Here is a 17,592-nt window from a genome sequence, read left to right as displayed (position 1 = left end):
AATAAATAGCTGATCTGCTCGGGAGAGTTAAAACATCAATTTCTTTTTTATTTTTTTTATTTTAGATGGCTATTGATTTCTGGGGATCTATTTGTAATTTGCAAGCCCTTGCTGGAGAGCTCAACCAGTATGTTTCCATGATTAGACTTTTGGGAGCTGCGTGTTTTGAATTTTCATGGTATGTGACTTGTCACTGAGTGCTCATCACTGCTTTCATTTGATTTTTCAGCAGCAAGGTTGTGAGATGGAGATGAATCAGTTGAGGGAGGCTTAGTTGCACAGGTGTGTTTTTTGTGTGATCCTTGGATATCTTTGGTTACTGTCTGGAGGTTTTTAGGCTCAATATTTCCATCAATAAATCTGTTTTCAGATACAAGAACAACAAATAACAAAGCACACAAACAAACAGGTTTATATTTCAGAAAACACTGGTGACCTTTGCTCAGCTGATTTATGAAATGAGGTTATAAAACGTTCAGTACGTGTGATGGTATTAGTTCTGTGTTTGGGTATTCCCTATGGGTTTGCATGTTAAATTTGCAATCTGAGACATCAATCAGTAGATAACTACATTATACTGTTTTACAGCCGTTTTTGGTATAAAACATTAGGAGAAACAAGTAAGAGAAGTGATTTAAGGTGTGTTTTACATATAATGCAAATAAAGTTTGTCAATAAGTACTTTTTAGGGAAGTTTCAAGCAAGTATAGGAGAAAGGCAGGAACATCTATCCCCACTTGAATGTAAGAGCTGTAATTTGTGACGCTATGTAAAGCAAACAATAAAAATAACTCATCTTTTCTGCTTCACTTTTTTTTTTTTTATAATATCTGTGGAAAAGCAGGGTATAACCTAGTTCACACTAAATATGTAGTCAGTAATATGAATGGTGTATTCCTAAAAACAGCTGATGGAGAAAGGTGCAGAAAAAGAATTACCAGGCAGAAATGTACTCTGGAATTTTCTCCTCATTCAGTGCATTCTGCATTTCCAATTTGCTTTGACACATTTTATGAAAGCATAGCAGTAAATTCACCATTTTATAGACATATGCTTGTATTGTGTTACTTTCATGAAACTTTAATGTAAGTCTTATTGTATGGTTCAAAAAGAATGTATTTCCCCCAGAGTGGATGTGAGCAGTCTAGGGCTATACTGTGCAGGAGCTCATCTCCTGTTCATGGACAAGTTCAGCACACCAACACTGCACTTTTTCATGGTTCCTGCTTTCATTGCAGCAGTCATGGAATATCTTGGACGTACCGGATTACTGGGCAAATTGGATTACTGCGCCTACAGAACTGATCTGGGGGGCACTACATCAGTTGTTTTGCATGTGTGTGCAGCTATTGAGAGGGCATGGTTTGTAGTCACTGGCCTTGAAACTGGATTTCTCTAACAGGTAGCAGAATGGAAATAAGGTGTTGCTTCTTTTGTGTTTAAATTATATGTTATAATAAGTCAGAAGAACCTTATCACCTTGCAGTATGCGGGTACTATGTGGAGGTGACACAACTTGTCCTATGAAAGGTATTGTACAGTTTGTGAGGGTTTAAATTTATGGCAAGTTCAGTGTAATGGGTTGGAGATGTAAAGTAATATGAAACAGCAGCATAGATTTTAGCTGGGGTTGAATAGTCATCTGAGCATTCTGAAGTATTTCATTTTGTAAAATACAAGAGAGAAGATTTGGGAAGTTAAATACAAATGCAACCATCAGAAACCTGATGGAAATATTTTGTGGTACCTGTTTCAGTCATGTGATAACAAAGAGGCTTAAAAAGACATAGATGTTTGGTGACACCTGTGATTAGGTGAGATAGAGGTACAAGAAATTAAGTATAAATTTGGCTCCTGGTATGTGAGCATAAAATTGAAGCTACAGTGAGTTATTTATGTTGAGTTACATGCTTCCTTGTACAGGTCTGCAAACACAGTAAATAAAGTAATGGCATGGAGTATAAATACAAGGCATAAAGTTCATAATGCTTCCTTCAGTTTGTTTTCTCTGAATGGACTTGTATGGGATGGAATATGAATCTGTCAAGGCTAAAGTTGGAGGAAACTGACTTGACAAAATAGTTGTTGCACAGTTAGAGTTTTTGAATGTCTTTAATTCCTTTATTTTTTATTTTTGTTTTTTACTACAGTTCTGCTACAACTTAATGTCAGAAATGGGGTGGGATTAAAAGATGGATAGTAAAATTAGTGCTTTGTGAGATATTCAATATATTTATAGGTAATCTTCTGGAAGTAATTCTCCAGTTACCTGCCAAAAGAGACAAGATTTCAAAAATATTCAGAAGATCTTGTATGACTTGGAAGACTCTGAAAATGTTGTTTCTTTTGTTTTCTATGTCTGTTCAAATATATTAGGTAGACAAAATTAACACCTGCTGTTCAAGTCTCTCCCTCTATATATATTACTGAGAGAAGGAAGTAAAGGATGGAAGCAAAATCTTTCGACTTGATTAATGAATTAATTTTATGGGGACATTCCTATACTGGCAGAGCAAAGTGGCAGCAGGAAAACTTGTTTATTCTGTGAACCGTTAATTTCACTGTATTTAAATTTACAAAAAATTACTTTTTTGATGTAATTAGCAAACATTCTTTAAAAGATCCTATAATGTTAATATAATAGGCCTGTTTCTAGGAATCTATTACTGTTGGGAGATTTAAGATATTTTCATTAGGTGTTAAACTCATTAGCTTAATGACCAATCAAGTTAGTAATCAAATTAGTCTCTGGTTCTGATAGGTGACAAGCTTTAATCCTAGTTTCCCTATGCCTGTTCTGTGCTGTTGTCACTCTTCTGAAGTCAGCGGATTAAAAAATGAAATGGTAGTAACTGCGAACTCTAGGGACTTCTGTTTCACTGGATTTCTTTTTTGAAGCTGTGTTAATTCTTTAGCCTCATGTTTATAAAATTTACTGAGTTTAATGAGAATGTAGTATTTGTACTTTCAGTAGGAATTAAAACCATATATTTTCCTCATCAGAAAAATAAGTTAATAAAATACATTGGAGAATAAAATGAAAAGAATTGCTAAACAGAAAAGTGTCCGTACTGTGAAGGTGTAATGTTGTTCCCATCTGAATCAGTAGTAAATCATTTACTGAATTTCATGAGGGTCACCTGAGACGAAATTGAAATGCCTGGAAAAATATTTATTCTAGTGTTTTTGATAAGAAAATGTATTATGTTAAAACAAAGCTATTCTGTTTCAATAAGCTGAAATTTCTGCTTGTTTATATGTGCAGGTTTTCAATTGGAGTTATCAGTGATCTTACCGTCTCACCATGAAAATCTTGTTTATGTCAGTGCAGTCACAACATTACAAAAATCTGAGAGAATATTTAGAGAGCAGGAACACAGTTTATAATCAATTAGTACTTCAGACTGGGGGATGATATTTTGCAAGTGGTATTTGTTGTGATTTCCTTTTGTAAATCCATTAATTTCTTCAGGAGTAAATATTCTCATAATTCAGTCTAGAAAAACATAACCAATTTGAGAGAATGGTAAAATGAGCAGCAGAAGGTATTTGTCTTGGTTTTGTGCATAGGTGGTATGGGCTGGTGTTGTGAGCACAATAAACTGCACTGAAAGGTAAAAGGATGATCATCTTATGCAAGCGTTAGGAGTGAATGCTTAAGAAAATACAGTGTTTGACTACAGTGAATTACGGAGAGAACAAGAATCTGAAGTGTGTGATGAATTCAACTGGGCATGGTTTCAAAGCAATAGTAGGAAAGGATAATTCACTTTGTCTGCCAAGGAAAGTAAATTGGTAATGAATGCCCTGAACATCAGAAACGCAATCTGTCCAGTAGGCAATAAGAAACGATTGTTAGATGTAAATGGCATTGCACAGTTTTGAATATATAATGATTACTGACATTCACGCTGAGGAGTGAAGTGGACTGGCATGTGACAGTTATACTGGATGGGAAACTACAGTGGTTAATGTTCAGACCCATATAGCAAGCACAGATAGCTGGATTTCCCAATGTTTTGTCAGTATTTAATGATGCCCTTCTTTCTTCTTTGCCACTTTGACACACAGGAATATCACATTATTTAGGTGTCCAGTGTTTAAAAAAAACAAACCAAATTTTCCAGAGAAAAAAAATTAAGAGAGTTATGCATGTGTAAGTTCTTACTTGATCTTGTTTTCATCATCAAGATGTAAGCACTTCTGAGAGTACAGGATGAAGCCTGTTAAGAAGTCAGGGCTAAACAACAGGATCAGATAAAAATACCAAGTGACCTTCACGTGAAGCAGAGATTGAATTTAAGCTTCTCAGTTTTTCACTTTTATATCCATGTCTTGAATATTTATTTGAATATGCTTTTTTTTTATTTTTTATTTTTTTTGTCCAAAAATCTGTTCTGGTTCTTTATTATTTGCTTTGTGGTATTTGCCATTTTTTATTCTCTTATTTGAAATGTGGAAACATTATTATATAATGAAGTTAGCCAAACATTTCAGAAATAACAAAGGAATGTGGCACTGAGGTGAAGATTTTACAAGTGTTCCAAGGGCTAAAAATTATTGACATAAAATACTCAGCAAATACTTGCAGGTAATTAATGTTTGAATAAAATTATGGTCAGTTCCTCAAGAATTCGTGATAAGAAATAGGATTAAATTTACAAGAACGTGATTTGAAATGAATAATTCAGTTGGCAGTGAACTAACATGGGTTTGCTTTATATATCACAGATCTCGTGTCCTGTTGTTTATTTACAAGTAGTTAATTTATTGATTAGTTTTCTAAAGGCCTGAGGAAATACAGTCAGGTACACAAGCTTAAAGCAGAATTTATTATCATTATTATTTTGTAAAACAACTATCTGTCTTTGAAATTGGCTTAAAAGTAAGAAGACAATTTAATTGATGCTACTCTGTTGAACAATAGCACATAGGTAAGTTTGTGGGATGATCAAGTAGTCCTTGACCTGTGGAGAATTGAGTGTTTGGTGTTTTCTGGTTCAATAACACCCCCCCCCCTGTGGTGCAAGTGGTAGAAGTGCCACTCTGCTACACAGAGGCTTGAATCCCGGGGGCTGGACTCAATGATCTCTAAGGTCTCTTCCAACCCGCACGAGACTATGATACTATGATAAGTAATAATGCATTTGATAATAAAATAGGAATAATTGTGGAATGGGATCTTGCTTCATAAAAGCGTGTTTGGTGAGAATGGCAGGCTATGGGAAGTTTTTTGATGTAAACTACAGGTTAGGCTGTTAGCCTTTAACTGACTTCATATAAGAAGAGTTTGAGTTGATGGTGTGCTTGCTTATGAGCAGATAAAGGTTGAGTTGCTTTTTATAAGACATTTAATAAGGTTGCTAATAAAAAAAAAATGGAGAAAGAAATAAGGTTGTTGCATCATAAAACATAGAAGCCAAAGGAGCTCTAAAAACTATGTTTGCTATAATGAGTTTAGCTATAAATGTTGTGCAAAGCCTTCTGGTCTCTGTATTGTATGGTGGAGCATACAGGCCAAATTGTAGGTTGATTTAGCAACTAACTGCAACTCCAGATGCCTCTATATAACTCTGTATTTTAGTTAGCTATGAATTATGCAGTGGCTTCTCCAAACTGGCAGAGTTACGTTGTTTCTTTGGCTTTTCTATAAATGAAAAGTTTGTTAAGTTATTCTCTCCAAAAAACTCTCGAAGTTGATAAGCCTGGCATGCTGCTTGGATATCTTACAGTCCTTTACCGTTTATGTCAGGCACATAAGATTAATCTTCCCAAAAACATGATGCAAACATTAAAGCAAGAAACTCTATGTGTAAGAAGACAGACAAACAGGCCACTGTTTTTCAGTTCATGAAGTGATTTAAGACTTGCCCCCTGGGAGATTTTCCAAGCTTGGAAATAGCAGTTTTTTGCTGTTTTCTGCCCTGTTACCATAGTTGAATCTTGTAGTGGTGGGTTGGTTTGTTTGCTATGTGTTGTTTTTTTTTTTTTTTTTTTTTTTTTTTTTGGTGAAACATGGGGTGAAGATAAGATGGAGAAACTGAGTTCAGTAAGGAAACACTAATTTAAGTAATATCCAAATATTCATAGCAGTAACTTTGGTGTAATGCACTGCAGTGTATTAGGTCACTGATTTAAAACCAGTGGTGGTAGCAGGAAACTTTATATTTACTGTAGCAGGTTTTGGATCAAGCATTTTGTGTGTGGATGTTTAAATGATGAATATGCGTTTTTCTGTTGCTTGCATTGTAGCTGTGGGTAGTGGATAACTGACCTGCATAACTTAACTGAATTCATCTGTATTTCTGTTTGAGGCAAATTACATGTTCTATACTAGTAAAGCTCTATCCAAACTTAAGAATTACCAAAAGAAGAAGGTATCAAAACAATACATGGCTGCTAACATCATCTATCTGAAGCAAATAGAGTTTATCAGGTAATTAAACAATTTCTGATGTATCAAGCTTTCCTTTTGTAGGTGATAGGCATTAGAGGGTATATCTGGATGGATGGTTTCTAGACATTGAAGAAATAAAAGTCTGATTGTTTGGGAAAAGAAGAGAATGGTATTTTGGGCTGTCTGTAGCTTCTTCACCTTATATGAGGATGCAAGTAAGTTTCTTGGATTTAAAGGCAGATAATTACTAGTTCTCTACAATCCCCCAAAGGAAGTCTCCTTATTATAATGCTAGATCATATACCACTTTGTCCCTCATCTAATGTGACTGGCTAATTATTAAAATACTCCATTTTTCTCCAGCTGTTGTCTTCATGGGTAAACAAATTGCTGAGTTCAATTGGTTTCCATTTGCACTTCATTGCTTCTTGACAGCATACACTCTACAAAAATGAGCTGCCTCAGGGCATTTTTAATCTCCAAGGGAAGAAGAAACAAATAGATGCATAATTTCTCTAATTTTTCAGCATTAGCTTCCACAACATAGCACGTAAAGTTTTGAGTGCAAAACTGTTTTTTCAATATCAGATTATAATATTACTCTTCATGTAGGCAGGAAAACAGGAGGAGGCCCTTCATCTATGTTTCAAATTGGTTTCTGCTGCAATGATGAAAACTATCTTCTGAGAGGTGCCAAGTGATTAAAAGGTCAAAACAAGAGTAAGAAGTATATGGCCTTAGTTGCATAAAGAATTTAGTTTAGAAATGACTCAGCAGTGAGTAGTGAACAAACTGTACTGAAATGTGCACTAATATTTAGAGGTAGGGTAAGAGGTAGATAATCACAAAGGTAGGGGTATTAAGGAAACCAGTTATCTGAGTCCCAGAATCTCAAACAAGAAATAACTACAGGCTGATAGTTTGGGGAAGTTATTTTACTTTCCAAATGAATTTTTAAAAGTTCCGTACTGGGTATATTTGTATGGAAATAAAAATAATTTTAAGACTTATGAACGATTGCATGTTATTATGCTCTGTGCTCCTTGTAACTTCTTTCAAGTAACTTCTCATATGAAAAACTTTATTAAGCCACAAGAAGTTATTTAAGTAAACTATAATGCTGGAATTCCACTTTTCCTACATATGTGCAGCCAGGATGAAAATAAGTGGCAATAACTAAAAGCAAATATTCATAAATTAAATAATATTTTGGAAGTTTGCAAATCTAGAGCAGTAAAGAGTCTCCACATGAATGTAATGACTCCATAGCACCTGAGGGTAATGGGTGGTCCTTCATTTTGGAGTTATTAACTTGATCCAATGGGAAGATGAAGATTCTGAAGATATTCTGGTTGTTATATTCTGCCACTTTCTGTAGCAAAAAAATATTCTTGTTTCAGTGAATGTATCCAGTGGTAAGAAAACCTTAGAAGTAATCAGCTTGTTTAGTGAGTGCTTGCATCTTTAATGAAACAGTAATTAAAAAAACCCTCTAGAGTAAAATGTCTGTATGTATTATTAAAAATGCAAGTTAAAATAATTATTTTGCAAAATAGCTTTCCTCTTAATAATTTGAAATAATGATTAAAAGTATATGGAAATATCTTACAGTCACACTGATACACTAAAATGATTGAACTCAGGGATAATGACAGAACAAATATAAATTTTTAGAAGCATAACAATATTTAATCATGCAGGCACTTGTTTAAAATTCATAAATGTATTGTCTGTTTATTCCCTTTCAATGTGGTACTTCATGCTTGGACTCTCAATACCCCTCTTACCATAAGCCAAAATTTCCCTTTCCCTTAATAGTGTATATTTCTATACCTGTGAAATTATGAACATATATGTAAATATATATATGTATATACTCTTGCACAGGGATGTATTCACATGCACACACGTGAGGAATACATTTGCTGTTGATGATGTCTGAAACCAATAGTGGTGAATTAAATCTTTTATATTAGGTGTTAGCAAGTGGTTTATGACAAGAATGGCAAAGGAATGGTTCTGGGTGAATCATTTTGTTGCTTCACATAGGTTTTTTTATGCAGTCTCTTCTGGAAGGTGGGAAGCTAGCGCTACATAAAAATGTGCCAGCATATATTAAAATAGCTGTGTTGGTGAGAATGCATTGATACTGTAATAACCCATCACTGGTAATTCAGTATTGAATATTACTGAAGTAATGTGGAAGCATAAAGAACAAAAATGTCTTAAAATTCAGCTTCTCATAGAGGAAGACTGTTCCAAAATGAACTACTCAACCTGAAATAGTTGGTTGCATGCTATCCATGTCATTATTATTATTCTTTATGATTATTGAATAAAATCAAACATTTATTTGAGGACTCAAGTGAATATCTCTTTGGGGTCTATTATGGAGAGAAGGAGGGCAGTGAATACCAAAGGTTACTGAGATTGCTTTAGTGTGAAGTAGAAGCAATAGGGAATAGTTGTGATGGGAAATTGCAGCATGAGAGCTGAAGAGAGTTCTGCATTTCAAGGCTGCAATGGGCACACTGTGAAAAGATTCCAGTGAATGGGAAGCCATCGTTCTTTAATACTTAGTTAAAAATAATAATGAAATTTGCACGCTTTCAAATATTTCCAGGCTAATTCTGTGAGGTGAGAATAAAGTGAAGCAGAAAAGAATTAGGAGAAACAACTAAATGACAAGACAAAGTTTGCACTTAATCCATATTGACTTCAAGCAATACAAAGTGAAAGGATTTCCACTGCAGCTTACTATTTCTTGGACTGCAGAAAGTTGCTTCAAGTAATGGCTGAGCTATCACACAGTTCAGAGAGATTTCTGAGAGATTCCTGTATCACACAATGCTTTTTTGATGTGTATTTTGGCTGAGAATAATTATTGAGAAGCTGTGAAGATTACTGCTAATTGAATGAACAAAAATAGTCAAATTTGACTATAGCAAACTAAATTGTTAAAGTGGTCAGTTACACTTCAAGGCAATTATTCCTGCAGCCTTGTACTTCGATATTTTTCCATGAACAGTAGGTATATATGTGTGTGCAGGGTAGAAGCATGAGCTGTGAACTTTCTTCATCTATGCTTGTCTATTCCTTTTCTGAGCAAGTTGTCACCATAATGGCATGGTACATGCTCAGCTTTATGTTAACAACTTTCTGGAGATAAGCCTTTCCCTATGGGCAGACTGGGAACTGAGAAGGGGGAGGGTGAATGTTTCTGTCATCAGCAGGTATCTGGGGAAAGGCAAGACAGCAGGCTATTTTACGGCTTAGTGATAGCCTGATATTTTTTGCACACTTGTAAGGAGAAGGGCTAATTGCTGGTTAGACCTCAAATACAATTTTTTTTTTTTTTAATCTATGAAAAAAGATCTCAACCGAAACAAAACCTACCAAATGAAAAAGAAAAATACCCTCCTCAGTAACACCAACAAACCCACACCTGTTTTACCTGCTTTATTTTGGCCTTGTTTTATCACATTGGAAGTTTGCCTAGGTTTTGAAAAAAGCTGATACTTTGAGGGTGTTATATGGGTGCCTGATGCTGTTAAGTCAAGGTTGAGTGCACTGCCATAAACGAGAAAGCAGTGCTGGTTGCAGAGCAGGCTGCAGAACTTAATGCTCAGCTCTAAGCTGGCTTCTGCGCTGCAATGGGCTGCCCTGGCAGGTGATAGAGTCACTGTCCCTGGAGGTGTTCAAGAAGAGTTTAGATGTTGTACTGATGGATATGGATTAGTAGGAAATATTGGTGGTAAGTGGACGGTTTGTCTGGATAATCTTAGAGGCCTTTTCCAACCTTGTTGATTCTACAATTCCTTGACAGCTGGTGATACCTGTAAATTCATTTAAGTGCACAAAAATCTAGTTAGTTTGGTATAATTATTTTCTCATTTAAAGATATAGGAACAGGAGCATATAGGGCAGCTCAAATTTAATTCTGATCTTTACTTGTATGATAGCATTGGTAATCTAACTAACAATTCATCACTGTCCCTTTTTTGTGAAGTTTTTTAATATTATTTTTGGTGATGTGTCAATAATGAGTTGGTTCCTGGCACAGCTTTGCAATGTAGATGTTCTCTACAGATCTCTGACAACAAAGTGGAGATAATTTATTCCATGTACTCAAAGAATCTCCTCTTCACTCCTTGAATGTCTTCTAGCCAATGTTTTGAATTTGTAGATGCCAAATCTTACAAAGCCTATAAATACCTAAAGGGAGAGAAGAAATAAAGATGGAATCAGACTCCTCAGTGGTGCCCAGGTGGTACCAAAACATGAGGCAGTGGGCACAAACTGGAACATGGTAGCTTCAGTCTGAACATCAGGAACGTTTTTTTTATTGTGTGGATGACAGTGCACTGGCGAAGGCTTCTCAGAGAGATGATGGGATCTCCTCCTTGGAGATCTTCATAAGCTGCATGAACATGGACCTGCTTTAGGTGATAACTTCTTGAACAGGACTTGGAGCAAATGGTCCCAGAGGTCCCTGGCAACCCCTGTATGACAATCTGAATTTTAAAAAGTTCAGTTCTGTTGTATGGAGCGTCCTTCTGTGATACTCCTTAAAGTATGCAAGCGCCAATGACCATTCCCAAAGGTAGTCAAAAAACCTAGTTGATCAGAGGTGTTCAGATCTATGTTTCATTTGCAGCTGTATACCTTTATGTGTCATTAAAGCTCGGATCTCCAGTATATTTAAAAATATGCTTTAAAATACAGTTTTCAACTTGTTGTGGCATAATATAAACACCAGTAAAATAGTGATCCTTAAATCACTTAAATACTATTGGTAGAGTAGTTAAGTGGATCATAAAACCAGTTTTAAATTTCTTTGCTTTTTGCTGAACAAGATGCAAATGTTCTTTGTCCTGAGCCAAACTGTTGGCTCTGTGTTACATTATCTAAGCAAATTCAAAGAAGGCATCATAGAACTTATTCTTAAATTCAGGGGAAGTACATTGTTTTAAATACATGTGGAAAATCAAACAATGTGTGTTTAGTGGAGGATCCTACTGTAATCTGTAATATTACTGCCAATTTTTTGAAGGCTTGAAGCTAATTTCTTTCCTTGATAGTGTCTGACCCAATCTACTGCTAGAAACATCAACGAATTTCTATAAGCACAAATGTGTTTTTGTTTTCTCCTGTCTTGTTTGATTCTGAAGAATTTTACATTTCCAGAATATCAACTCTTTAAGTATTAAATTTAAAAGAGGCTTTTGTCCACAACTTGAGTAGGCCATGAACAGTTCATTCACACTAAAATTGTGTGATGTATTTCAGAGATTTGAAGTTCAGTGATTTTTACTGTTTGTCTTGATTTACCCTGATATGGGTGAGGTCAGAATCAGGCTTGTTTTTGAGATGCAAAATATCTCATGGTAAAGCGTAAAAATAACTTAAAAAGGTCAGAGGACAGTTGTACATTTGTAGGCCAGAGATGCAGACAGTGAGAATAGAGTTTTAGAATGCCAAACTGTCCTGTTATCTTGTAAGAAAAGACTGCATTTGTGCAGGTAGCATAATTTAAGTTGCTATGGGAACCTGTTTAGGTAGTTCCATGGATTGTCTGGATTACGATTTCTGTCTTAGCAATGCAGTGATGTAGTATTGTGAAAAAACATTTTTAAATTAATACCCTGAAGATGTTGTAAGGCTGCTATAGGCGGTATTCAACATAAGAATAAAAGAGACAAGATAATTTTATTACTGCCAAGTTCTTTTTGTGTGTTATCAGGTGATATACCCAAAAGCAAAATGTTACACTGAGCATTTTACACGAATGTTATTGTTTTAAATTCTTCATGATTTTGATTTTGCAGTGAGTGCTAAAGACTGAGCAAGTGCTGAACATGTCAGCATCCTTGTTTTATGCCTTTTTAGAGTAGCTTAAGCTGTTATTTTTGAAGATTTCAGGTGAAATGTACTAATTTTCCTCAGATCCAAGTAACTAAGGAAAGTGTTTACAAGCAATTCAGAGAAATTTCAACTGACTTCTGGCACCTGAAAGCAGTGGTTTAAATTCAAAAGCTTTTGCTTTCTGAGATTTTCATTGTAGGGATCTGAATTTTGTGTATTGTATTGGTTGCATTTGTAGGTTGTACTTTCCCACAGCTCAGGCCAAATTCTTAGAACTTAATCTTTGTTTTCAGGGATGCTTCTTAATGATTATCAGCAAAAAATTAAATACCAGCATACCTTAATTCCTGTGGCATTTTTTGAGTTACTTAAAATGAGTCACTTAGAAGATTTACTTGTGGTTTCTGTTCTCCATAAGTCCTGTCCCTGGAGGCTTTTATTAATACATAGTGGGGTGTAAGTCTGTGCTTTTGGCAGAAATGTGCTGTGCATTGGAATGTGACTGTTCACTGGGTGAGATCTCCAGGAACCGAGAATTTCATTAGCTTTGGTTCCACTCAGTACTGATAACAGATGGCACCTGGTGCTGTCCTGCGTTACATTAACAAGGTGACCTTCAAGAAAAGATTTCAAATTTATTACTTTATAGAGGGGTCATGTTAATCATAACCCAGTAAAAGTAATTACATGTATGAGCTATCAATTATTTTGCATCATGGAAAGCTACATGTGAGATACTTGAATAATGTAGATAAAAATGAATGTTATGTAATGGCTGAGTATCTTTCTTTCTCTGATTGCTACTGCGTTGTATTCCCTAAGGCTCCTACATCATTTCCTTTTTGCAGTTGCAGAAGGAAGTCAGATATAACAGGAGGTGATCACGGTAAGAAAAAGATGGAGAAATAAGTTAAACAGCATATAGGAGAGAAAGTGTTCTGGAGGTGTGTAAAAGTGTGATGACAACTCTTTTTCTAACTTGCACAATGTAATGTTTCTCTTCACTTATTAGCAGCGTGCTGAGTTTAGCTGTCATTGTTGTTCCAGAAGAAAAAAAGATGATGGCTGGGTTTCTCCCTTCCTAATGAAAAATCAAAGATAAAGATGGGCAGTAGTCTGTGTTTTGCCACTAGAGATAACGTAATAAGAAGCAGCAAGGCTTTTATGACAATTAGTGCTTAAAAATTCATCACAATTTTGTGATCATTACAATAACTTGTGTCCTTTGGTAAATTTGAAGTATTTGGTTTGCCAGCAGGAAATTCACACCTTGTAGCAGTATCTGCAGCAAAGCCTTCCCTCAACAGTCAGGCTTTTTGTCAAGCAACAGACAACTCAAAACCTAATGATATCTTAATTTGTATTTACTTTAATGGCAATAAGGCCTCATTATTTTTTCCATCTCTTTCTGGCAGTGATGTACAGATGCAGTAGCAGGTACATGGGGGTATGTACTGTGTCTTAAAATCCATTTCAACACTGCCATTTGAGGAGTAAGACAATGCGTAACTTCAGTAAGTTAATCAGAATCTGGTGTACAATGAATATTCATGAACCTCCACCTTGAGTTTTCTGATGGCTGCGATAAATAAATCTTGAGATTTGGCCTGCTGCTGTGTGCTTGTAGTTTGATTTTCTCATTTAGAAATATACATCTGAGATGTAGCAAGCAGCATTTGTGAGTATTTTACAACTGCTGTTCTGGAACTTCAAAAACTGTGTTTTGAAAAGATGGATATTCTTCTGTAGAAGTAATCAAGCTTGTCTGCGTGTGTGGTATTATGGATTCAGTTCTTTTTTTTTTTTTCTTGTGATGCACAACTAAAAATGCTACTGTAGATGTAGTGAGGTTAAAGTGGACTGTTTGAGAATAGGATGTTTTCATGTGAATTAAGGAAGAGCAGTCCTGAGCAGTAGGTCTGATACTGCTCGCAACCCAATCCTCTCTAGGGCTTATACCTGCCAGCTTCTGTACGGCAATGGGGACAGGCAGCACTCGTATGACTGTCTTCATAACTTTGTTAGCTAAGCCCAGCTGTTGGAATTTGGTCAGACAGAATCCCTCTAAGCTGTGCTCTATTGATCGCTCAGTCAGCGTTTTAGTATTTGTGGAGCTAGGGATAGTATGGAAGCACAGACTTTTCAGTCTCTATGAGGGATGATCTAATCATCTAATTCTTTAATCTTCTACCACAGATTATTGCAACAAATATTTATTTCTGGTTTTCCTATGATGTGCTGTAGAAGTAATCCAAACCCATGCAACTTTTTTTTTGACCATCTCTGTGCATGTCACTTCTGTTTTGAAACGTTCTGCATTTATTGTGGTGTCTCCCCAGGAGTCTAAAATGAGCTGTGGATCATTGTGCACAGCCACAAGGCAGCGCTCTCCTCAAGAAGTTACTTCAGTTGAAACTGGGGTGAAACATTTGCTTTTGACTGTGATCAGGCATCTTTTAAATAACCGCTGTTCTACGGATCAACATTGAAATCACTTACAACGTAGCTGTTTATATTGCTGTTGTTTAAAAACAAATCTGCGTGTACAGGACTGGGCTACAAAACTGCGTATGTACATTGCATTAAAAACTGTTCTAATTGGGCAGCAGAGCCTGTGTGCTGGTAAGATCTGTAGCTATGCAGAAAAAGGCAGCAAGTGAGCTATCTGCTCTGTTTTTCATCCTCCGTGTGTACTGCAGCAGCCTCTGGCAGGCATAATTTCCCTGGCTTTTGCAGACAAAATGGAATTTAGAGTAGCTCTGGAGTAGCCCTAATTACATCAGAGAATCAGTATGCTCAGTGTGTCCCTGAAGTGTTTTTTGTTAGTGGGTCAAAGTAATCTTGTTTTTCTGACCTCTGGGTAAACCTTTCTAAACAATAAAATAATTTGAATCCTTTGGGCTAGGTAGTAATGAATCCATCTGTATATTTTCCTTGCAAAATCTGAAGTCATCCTCAAATGTTATTCTTCCATTTCCACTTTTCAAACACAAATACTGCAAATTTGTAGCAATGGCATATGTAGAAGAAATGATAAATAAATTTAATACAATGGCGTTTGTGGTAGTAGAACTGACTCCAGTTCCTAAATTCAATCCAAACTAAAGCTGACAGGTTATGTAGAGAAGGGCAGCCAAAAATAGTGAAAACAAAATCCGTTAGTGTTTGAGTGTGTTCTGGTTTTGAAGGAAGATATAACATCATTGCAACATTAGTTATTTCTAATGCAGAATATCAAAGCAGCATGCACTTACTTGAGAAGATACAATGAACATAGACTATGAGTAACTTGGTGAATGATACATAACGAGAGGAAGTCAAATATCTTGAAATCAAAATGATCTTATATAGAATTAATTATTCTCATGTCTTCATAATTTATTGATTAAAGAAAACAAAGTACCTGAGCTCTGTATTGAAAATTTTTTGTCTTCATTTTCTGAATTCAGGAGAATTACTCATTAATGGTTACTCATTTTATCAAGATTCACTGAAGTTATTGTTTGCTGAGGAGTATCTGGCCTAAATGATAACCTTCATTATTGTTCTTGAAAAAAATGTTGTAGCAAGCATCAGCATACAGAAATCTATGTCAGAGGTGATGCTACCTGAAGAAATTTTGAAGATGCAGTATTTATGCTCTTCTGGATGAAGGAAAAGGTGAAAACTGAAGTTGTTGTTGTTTCCATTTCAGAAGTGACAGAAGGAACAAAATCCCCCTAAGGTGTAAATATGCACTTACAGAAACTGTCATGCACAAGCAGACAGAAACATATGTTAAAGGGCCAGTTGTCAACATTAACAAAAAGTCTAGAGGATCATAAATTAAAACCCAAGGGAGATGTTATGTTTACATAATGTCTGCAAGCATCATTCTCTTACCCTTCTTAGGCATTCAGGGTGTAATCTTTGTAATTGCCATCTGTAATATCGGTTTATCAATTATTCATCAACCAAATACTACTATAGTGCAGTATGAAATAAAGGAGGTTCAAAAACATCAGTGGGTTGGGGAGGCAAGCTTAAAATGGTGACACCCATGTTGCAGGGGCTTGTTTCATGCATTTAATTGTTTGAACTCTGGAATCTGCTTATTGCTCTGAATGTTGTTGTGAGATTTGGTTAAGGTCTGTGTAGGGTTGTGGCAAGTTAGATTTAGTACAGTGCCACGCACAACACAATGTTACTTCTCATTGCAGTTGATGTAGATGAGCACATATTCTCAGTGAGGAGACAGATGACCCAATCAGCTGGAAAATGCAGAGGAAACAACGATTGGTTTCTAGCTGTTGAAGAAGAGGGGACCCACAGACACTCCTGGATCTTGCCTGCATACAGCCCACTCTTGGGCAGTAGCTGCCTTAGCAGCCACCAGAACCTCATTGCTTTCTCAGCTGTAAGTAGGGATGGGTGAGTCAGAATTCAGTTTTGCCTTGTTTTAACTGGGATACCTGCTTTGTAAATATCTGCAACGGCTTAAATACAGAAACACACCAATCCATTTGATCTTTTCTAATTCAAACCATTATAATAGGAGATATAAATGGGAACCACTGCTTCACTTCTTAATGTTCATAGACGGTCACACAGTTTCAGTGTATTCCTGATTTCTTAAAACTATTGATCAAATATTTACCTGTGGAATATGCTATATGAAGTTGTTAAGTTTCATGTAGAAGTATCATCTTACTGGTTTTTTAAAATTCTTCTGCTATTGTTTCAGTAAAGCAAAAACACCTTTTACATTAATAATAATTCAAATTATGGAGTTCTAGTTGGCACTGTGCAACTAAATCTACTCCCAAAATGGAGGAGTATTTTGTGCATGCAAATTCAAAAGGACAAGCCATTGTAAATCCTTTGTAACAGAATTCCCATCAGTTTTGAATGAATAGCCCAAGCCTGGACCTCTGCCTCATTTGATATGAAATTACTCGATATTAAATAAACAAAATTGGGGGCAAAATTAAAGCTTGCAGAACATGGCTTGATTTTGACTTCAAATGGTACAGAAAAGTGAGGTTTTTACTTTCATCCTTTATTTTGTTTTTTTCTGCGAAATATTGCTCTTTAATGCAACTGCAAAGTGGAGACAATCATTCTGTAGTGCCAAGTATTTGCTAGACCAGTACAGAGCTATGATTTATAGACAATTCACTCAATTACTGTTTTCAACAATGTTCTTAACAGGATATTGCTTCCTGGGCACATAAGAAAACCAAATAAGATTGGATCTCATGCAAAATTAATATTAAAGAGGAAAAAAGCATATAGTTATTAGCTTTTAAAAAAAATATTATCAGTTAAACACTATGTGTTTCTTGATTGTT

The 17,592-nt window shown here is 35.7% G+C and overlaps 1 long non-coding RNA gene across 1 annotated transcript in view; it reads left to right on the top strand.

The window, feature by feature from the left end:
• The window catches only part of LOC116653791, a 53,870-nt gene extending 36,721 nt beyond the window's left edge, over nt 1-17,149 (top strand). Inside the window, exon 3 of the long non-coding RNA XR_004308247.1 lies at nt 16,462-17,149. This is a non-coding gene — a long non-coding RNA (uncharacterized LOC116653791). The remainder of the gene's footprint in view (nt 1-16,461) is intronic.
• The last annotated feature ends 443 nt before the right edge of the window (nt 17,150-17,592 follow it).

This window comes from Coturnix japonica, chromosome 8 (genome assembly GCF_001577835.2).
Source record: "Coturnix japonica isolate 7356 chromosome 8, Coturnix japonica 2.1, whole genome shotgun sequence".
NCBI classification, from domain to species: Eukaryota; Metazoa; Chordata; class Aves; order Galliformes; family Phasianidae; genus Coturnix; species Coturnix japonica.
This window is presented reverse-complemented; position numbering and strand designations above follow the sequence as displayed.